A 7,384-nucleotide genomic window follows, 5' to 3' on the forward strand; every position below is an offset into this window, starting at 1 on the left:
GGCTGGCTCCCCCTCTCCTCCCCTCGCCTGCGCGCACGGACGGGCGCGCTGCCCGCAGTCGGCAGGTGAGTGGGAGTGGGGGGCCCGCCGGCCAGCCGCCAGCCAAGTAGGTTTCAAGTGCTCAGGCCGGCTCCCAGGTTTTCAAACAGTATCATACAGCACATCTTCCTCTTCGTCTAAACGTGCTGAATCCGACGCGCTCCTTCAAAATGCTCTACGACCAATGCAGCGGCGTCAGGACGTTGCCAAAGTGTGTCAAGCGGCTTCTCGTGGGGAAAAAGCTGGGACTCCAGGGCGCCCTTCTCTCATGTTGTGAGCGTGAGTGAGTGTTGCGTGGGTGACGACGCTGAGAGTCCGAGGCCACAGACAAAATGTGCAGTGGCATTGATTTATCCGAAGGTTAGTACTGAAAGTGTCCCTCCCAGATAATACGTCTACCATTCGCCGTTACTTCCCTCTCAATTTTAGCCCGTGCTAGCTCTTAAAGCGTCTGGTAGGTAGGCAACATCTTGCCTGAAGTGCATGCGTGTACGGCGGAGTGGCCTACCCACGTCTCGCAGGCGTGCAGCACGTGCACCGAATGTACTTCCTGCTATGGACAATCCCTTAGTGACTAAGCCATAGGCTCTGCACACGCCTTACGGTGAGGCCGAGGGTGGAAGGCCGCCTCGCGCAATCGAGCACCAGGGTGTCGTTGGGCTCCCAGGCCGCAGGCCCAGAACAGCGCACTTACAGAGAGGAAGAAGGCGGCCCTGTGCACGGAGAATCAGGGCGGGTCGGGGCGCGCCGTCGTCGGGCTGGCGGAGCACTCCGATGACGCCTGCCATCACACCAAGTAAGAGTGAGGACGCAGTCCGAGAGATCATCACGCACCTGTATGTCCACAAGAGTGTCGTGGTGCGCCCAGAGCCCGGAGCAGAAGGCCGGGCACAGCGCACACGTGGAGAGAGGAAGAGAGCGGTCTTGTGGTGCACGGAGAGTCGGGGGCGGGCGGGGCGGGGCACGCCACTCCCGCTGGCACGGCGTGGCGGCCGCGGCGGCGGCGGAGTCACGCGCGGTGAGCTGACACGGTGGCCCCATACCTCGTTAAGAAGAAGGGAGACGTGTACGACGACGGGTATCCTCGTCAGATTAATCCGTTTCAGAGCTGCTGCTGCTGATCGCCCGCGGGCGGTAAAGAGGGCGAGCGCCCACCGGACGGGCACTTGTCAAATTACCGAGTGTCGTCCAGTCTGTCTGTCATTCCAGATAGCCAGTCAGCCTGTCAGTCATCTGCTGACGGATGGTAAAATTACTCAAGATTAAAATTATAGTCGCCTATCGTATGCTATCATAAAATGTCTACATAAAATCAACGGCTTAACCTTACACTCGCATCCACCATTCTACGTTGGGACATAACTCAACGTCGTTCTTGATGCGATCCCTCTGTTCCAGCCTGCGCTATGTTTGTTGCTGTGTGCGGTGCCTGCGTCACGCCCAGCTAGCCCACCGCCCATCACGCCCAGGCACAAGACGGACAGCCCGGCGGACAGCCCGGCGGACAGCCCGGCGGACAGCCCGGCGGACAGCCCGGCGGCGCGCGGCGCGATAGCTCTTCGGCTGTTCCGCCAGACAGATGGACAGACTCTGTTGCACATCGAGATCGAGACGGACGACGCTGGCGGGGCCGACGGAAGTGGCGGTGCTGGAGCAGCCGCCGTCGCCGCTTGCCGACGTCGGCGACGACCTTCAGCAGCGGCGGCAGAGACGTGAGGCAGAGAAGCAAAGGGGGGGACTTCTTCTTTCTTCGTGTCAACCTCAATGGACAATTAAACTTATGATCTTATCTCTCCCCCCATTGTTTCCTGCCGCCGAAACATTTGAAAGTGAGGCGCGGCACGCAGTCCGGCTCCCGGGCGACGTCGTCGTGTGGGGACGACAACAAAGGGCGCGGAGCCCGGCGGCGTAGCCCCGCAAAACAAATATCGCCGAGAATATAAATGTGTTTCGCGTCTGGGTGGAGGCTGCGCCTGAGCGGGCCTGGACCGTCGTCGGCCGCCGCCAAAGACCGCCAAAGGCAGCCAAAGGCCCGGGGGCCCTGCGGTATGTCGCGCCGGCCGCTGGAGATATATCAGCTCGGCCCTCGGCGAGCCGATGCTGTTTCGGGTGTGCAAGCGATCGCTGCGCCGAGGAGCGAGCCAGACGGATGCAAAGAGCCAACAGCAGGACCAACAGTACGTCTTTTTCCTGACAGCGACGGGGGCTCGTTCCTCGGGCTTGTAATGCGCGAGCCACTACCGCGCTACACCGCTACGCCCATCTCTCTCTCTCTTTCCCTCTCTCTCTCTCTGTCTCTCACTCGCTCTCGCCCCCTCCCTCTCTCTCTCTCCACACTCAGCATTTTGTTTCGAGTGTACGGCCATCCATCAATGTCTTTCCGGGTCGACAGGGCCGCCATCTTGATCATTTCGCCGGGCCGGTCAGGGCTGCCACTCCACCGCTCCGTCCCGCGGCGTTGCCCGGGGCATGTCTGCCAACATATCAGGCGCTACTTGGGATGATAATTCATACTGACGTGTGGCAGGCCTGGGTGCCGCGGTGACAGCGCGCGGGGGGCAGGGAAGGGCGGGGGAGGTAATCAGCTGCTTGCGGCGGCGAATGTTGCCAACGATTTTTCGTTCCTCTGGCGGACTCTCGGTCGCGCTCGCTCAGTCCCTCCCTATGACGATAGATCGATCGGACGACGTAGATCATCATCATCATCGCCCAGAGACCGACTGAACTGACTGAGCAGCACGCGGGTGAATGCGTTATACTCGGCCTCGTATATGAGGGACACTTCGTTATCGGCTCGATCCTACGGGAGGGGCTACTACTTTCACCGGCTGCCTCTGCGACCTGTCAGTTCGCCTGATGAAACTCCATCAGCTCCCTGCTCGCAGACCCGTGAGAGATCACCCCGCCGCCCAGCCCCGCCGCCGCGTCCCCGTAATCCGCGATACACTATCTCTGCCGGTCCAAGACACGTGCAAATAAACACCTTTTATTTATTTTTACGTTTTTGTCCCACCCCGCCCCCCAGCCTTTCAGACAGGCCACAGGATTATCAGCTCGCTCTGACGGAAGCCCGCCTCTCCTTTGCCTAGAGCGGCGCGGCTGCCCGCTGCTTGCTGCTGCTGCTCGCCTGCCACCCCGAGTAGAACTTGATACAGCCTGTCATCTCGGCCGTGGGATTGCCCTTTTTCACGTCGGCCGCCTCCTCAACAAACACATCGCCACAAAGGAGTCCCCCCCTGCCCTCCTGCGCTCCCGTGTCAGCGAGCAAAGCGTACACGTGTGTGTGTGCGTATGAGTGTGTGTGTGTGTGTGTGTGTTTACCTTTTGTGCGTGATTGGCACCTGATTACCGGGAAGCTGCACAATGTTGCCTCTCATTTTACGGTGGCAAAGCCGCCCGTCGAGTGCCGCCGGGAGGGGGGATTAGCCGTCCGCAACCCCTGTCGTCCCCGCCGGTCCCCATCAACCACACATTAGCCGGCCGGGCTGTCAGCGGAGCGTCCCGCCGAGGCGGGCGTCTAGCGCGCCGGCGCGCCGGCATTTACATGTGACAGCTACAACGAGCGGCCGGGGTCTCCTTATCGCCGTGGAAGGTGTGTGTCCGACGCCCTGGTGCATCACGACCGCGCGCGCTGCGGCTCTCTGAAGACATGACAGCCCCCCCGAGTCTGCTAAGGATTGGTTGTTTGTCGTGAAAAAAATTAAAAGACAAACATTTTGCGCCTGATAAATATGCTCCAAAATTCTTAGCCGAAGGCATCATGTTTGGCCGAGGGGTCCACCACTAGCCAACTCGTTGTACACTTGCCCGCGCCCAATTCGCGTAAAACTCGCGAAAACTCGCTCTAGATTTGCCGAAAATAGCGCTAAATTTGCGAAAAATAAAGCAAAACTCTCCAAAAATTGATCCAAACTGGTTCGTATTTTTATAACTCGTGGCAAGTCGTCAACAAAAATAATTTTAAAAAAATGTTTGCGGAAAATATATAATTAGACTCTGGCAAGTGAAGTGTGCAAATGTCGCTCACCTGCATCTGAGTGGATAAAAAACAAACACCTGAAGGTGTGTGACCACATATTACGCATCTGCAGGTGAGTGACAAAATATTCACACATTTGTTTGTGAGCGAATAGAGATTCGTACACTTGAAGAGGTACCCATTTTTATCCGTCATAAAGTGTTTCTCTGGTTATTAACACATCCCCACATGTGCGACATCTGTACATTTAGATTTCTAGTCTAACTGTTACATTTCCATCAGTTGCTCTGGTAACGTGGTGTATACTCTTCAAATTTGGATTGTGATGGAGCAGTTAGGGTCAGTGACAACGTTTTGTTCCTACTGATACACTGTTCAGAACAAGCCCGTTGCACAAGCTTACTGCAAATATCGCAGCACGACGTGCTTCATCATGCCCACCGTACGTCGTCCCTCTCCTGCCTGTTTGTTCAGCAGCTTTATGTAAGATCACTTCACTTGCGTCACGCGCGGTTAGCTGCGGATCGGCGGCGGTGCGGCTGACGCGCCGGGCCCGACTGACAGGCCCAGGAGGGGAGGTGTGCCCCGATCACACCGGCCGATACTGCTACTGACAGGAACGATGGTCGGAAGCGCGAGTCTCATTCGAGTCTCATAATTGTGACGGCGGGTGGTCCCCGTGTGTGGTGGGGGTGTGTCTGACTGACGCTGACCGGCGGTCAGGCGCGCGGGGCAGCCGTCCCGGGTCAGCCCCCGAGGTGCCTCGGCTAATTTGAATGTCCTTTGTGGGGCGACTCGCTTTGACGAGCGCGCGGTAGAGGCGCGCGGTCTTCAAAGGTGGCTTGACAGGACGTGAACACGCCGCAGGACGTCGTCCCGGGAACACTTTGACGTGCCAGCAGCTGCCCTGCTGTCCGACCCGATGATAATGTTATTTTTTGTTGTTTCACGGTGCTCTTGTGATGTGATGGAGGTGTGCTGCTCGCTCCTGAGCTACGCCACAACAAGCTTCTCTGTGCGCCGCCCCCCTTTTCAACAAATGTTTTCTGCCCGAATGGGAGGAGGCGCGCGCGCCCTGTGTGTCGCCGTGTGTGTTATTTGTGTGCAAAAGCTTGCGCCGCACAAAAGCGATGCTGCGTCTCCGGTTTCGGAATGGAAAACAGATTAGCCTTATATTCCGGGGGGCGGAGGCAACAGCGGCGGCGAGATTCGACAGGCGTCCGTTCTCCGCCGACGTTCCCCGAATGCCCGCTCGGCAGCTCCAGCAGCTCCGCTCGGTAGTGCAGACATGAACATGCACTCTCGGACAAGAGGAAGCGGCAGCACTGTCAGCCCCAGGCTGCATTATACGGCTAAGGATGCCCGTCATTCATCACTGTATGTGTTGTACAACGTACAACTATGTTTTATTTGGCATGTTCTTCCAAAAAAATGGTAAATATGTATTCTTGTTAAGGGGTTATTATTATCTTCGGTGATATTACCATTCTCTGAAAGAAGAATCAATATTCAAGTTGGCTGGACAGAACCAAGAAGGACCGACGAGCATCCTTCATCAAATGGACATTTGCAAACAAAATAGATTTAGACAGGCCCGCCCAGATAGGTACTTCTACACATTGGGCTGATTTTCTAAGTTGTCGGCCCACAGAGCTAATAGAGTTAAGTGTAGCAGAGCGAGTTTTGCTCTGGGGGCCGTCTTCAGAGTTTTTTCAAAAATAAACTGCGGTGCCTCTAAACCCTTAATTCATGGTCACACCATCGTGTAACTTTAAAAATGTAACTTTTGGGTGCCAATTGACAGTATCCAAACCCCCAAAACCCATCTCGAAGACGAAACATAGAACTTTGAAAAGGTTAAAAATGAACATTTTGGAGTGACTATTACCTGAAAGTGACGTTTTTCTATAATCACCCCCAACATCAGTGCAGGAACCACCAGGTCCCTCGACTCCTCCAAAGGAAACACCTTAGAAGAACCCAGACAAACGTTCTGAAAAGGAATCCGCGAAGGAGCGTCGTGTTTCTGTCGCGTCTCTTCTGAAAGCGCTCGGCTGCTGAGCCACCCCGCGGTGCTGCACTCCGGCTATTGGCAGTAGTAGAACGCAGTAATCTGGAGGAGCCATCTCTTTCAGCCCGGAGGGTATCGGGTTTCGAACGGTGAACCGCAGCGTCCCTTCCCACGTGACCTACCAATCCATCGCGCCCAGCCGCCCGTCTCCTCCGGCCTGTGCCCACCCTGCTGGTTCGCGAATATACCTTCCGCCAGGGGCAACAACTCCGGGAATCATGAGTACACCTGCCTGAGAATCATCAGGATAAAAAATTAATCGACATCAACAGAAATCGCTTAAACTAACACGGAAACTACTGGAACTGGTACACAAATTATTCGAAGTACAAGCGTTTTCTACAACTAGAGAGGAATAAATATAAGAGGATGGGAATCACTGGGAATCAAGGAATTAAGGAATCGTGTGTGCACATCAAAAGGGAGTTATTGCCCCCCTTCCACACATGTGTGGCTGGGCTGTCCTCAGTCGCTGTTGGCTGGAGGCCCCAGCCCAGGGCACGCCGCGGCGGTGGGTTTTGCAGGGATGGAGATTTTGGTCCAGGCATTCCTGTGGTCTTACGGATGCTGCCCGGCACCTCACTGCCTTCACCGCAGCCGGGTTCGGTTAGCTATACTCCCCCCCCCTCTCTCTCTCTCCTCTCGCTCGCTGGATGCCCGCGGGTATAGCATTACTGCAACAAACGTACCCTCTGAGCCAAACGCTCTCCCTGGAACCTGAAAGAATGGGAGTGAGCTTATGTCTGTGAGTGTTACACTGTTATAGAACAGGCGACCTTCCAATAGCCGGCTATATCACTGCCTTCTACACAGAGGCCTCGGCGGCTGTCCTCGAAATAAGTGCGAGTAGCAAGGGAACGACGGCATCGAGAAAATAAAGTTTTGTAGGGAATTGCTTTAGCGGGGAGATTCCCCTTCTTTTGTAGACCCCATTCCTTTTCTAACAGGGCGAGAGCGAGGAAAGGGACATCACATCACGGCAGCCCGCCGTACCGTGAGTCGACGTCGCGTGGTGGTGTCACGTCAGTACATCGCACGCACCACTGCGCGTCACTCGTCAAGGAGAGAGGGAGAGAGAGAGAGAAGGAGAGAGAGAGAAGGAGAGAGAGAGAGATGGGGGGAAGGGAGCGGGCGAGACAAGAAGCATTAGCCTCGTGGTGTTACTCATTGTCAAGCTGCCGACAGCCTCGACAGGGATGACAACGAATCAATCACTCCCACCCTCTTTCTCAACCCCCCACCTCTCTCTCTCTCTCTCTCTCTCTCTCTCTCTCTCTCTCTCTCTCTCTCTCTCT

General features: G+C 56.0%; 1 long non-coding RNA gene across 1 annotated transcript; it reads left to right on the plus strand.

Annotated features, from left to right (window-relative positions):
* Positions 1–1,023: 1,023 nt before the first annotated feature.
* Positions 1,024–1,828, plus strand: LOC113210126 (uncharacterized). The gene is made up of 2 exons (XR_008012294.1): positions 1,024–1,285; positions 1,438–1,828. It is a non-coding gene; the product is annotated as an uncharacterized LOC113210126 (long non-coding RNA).
* Positions 1,829–7,384: the final 5,556 nt, after the last annotated feature.

The sequence above is a fragment of the Frankliniella occidentalis genome, unplaced genomic scaffold, assembly GCF_000697945.3.
Source record: "Frankliniella occidentalis isolate FOCC.00 unplaced genomic scaffold, Focc_3.1 Scaffold3671, whole genome shotgun sequence".
Classification (NCBI taxonomy): domain Eukaryota; kingdom Metazoa; phylum Arthropoda; class Insecta; order Thysanoptera; family Thripidae; genus Frankliniella; species Frankliniella occidentalis.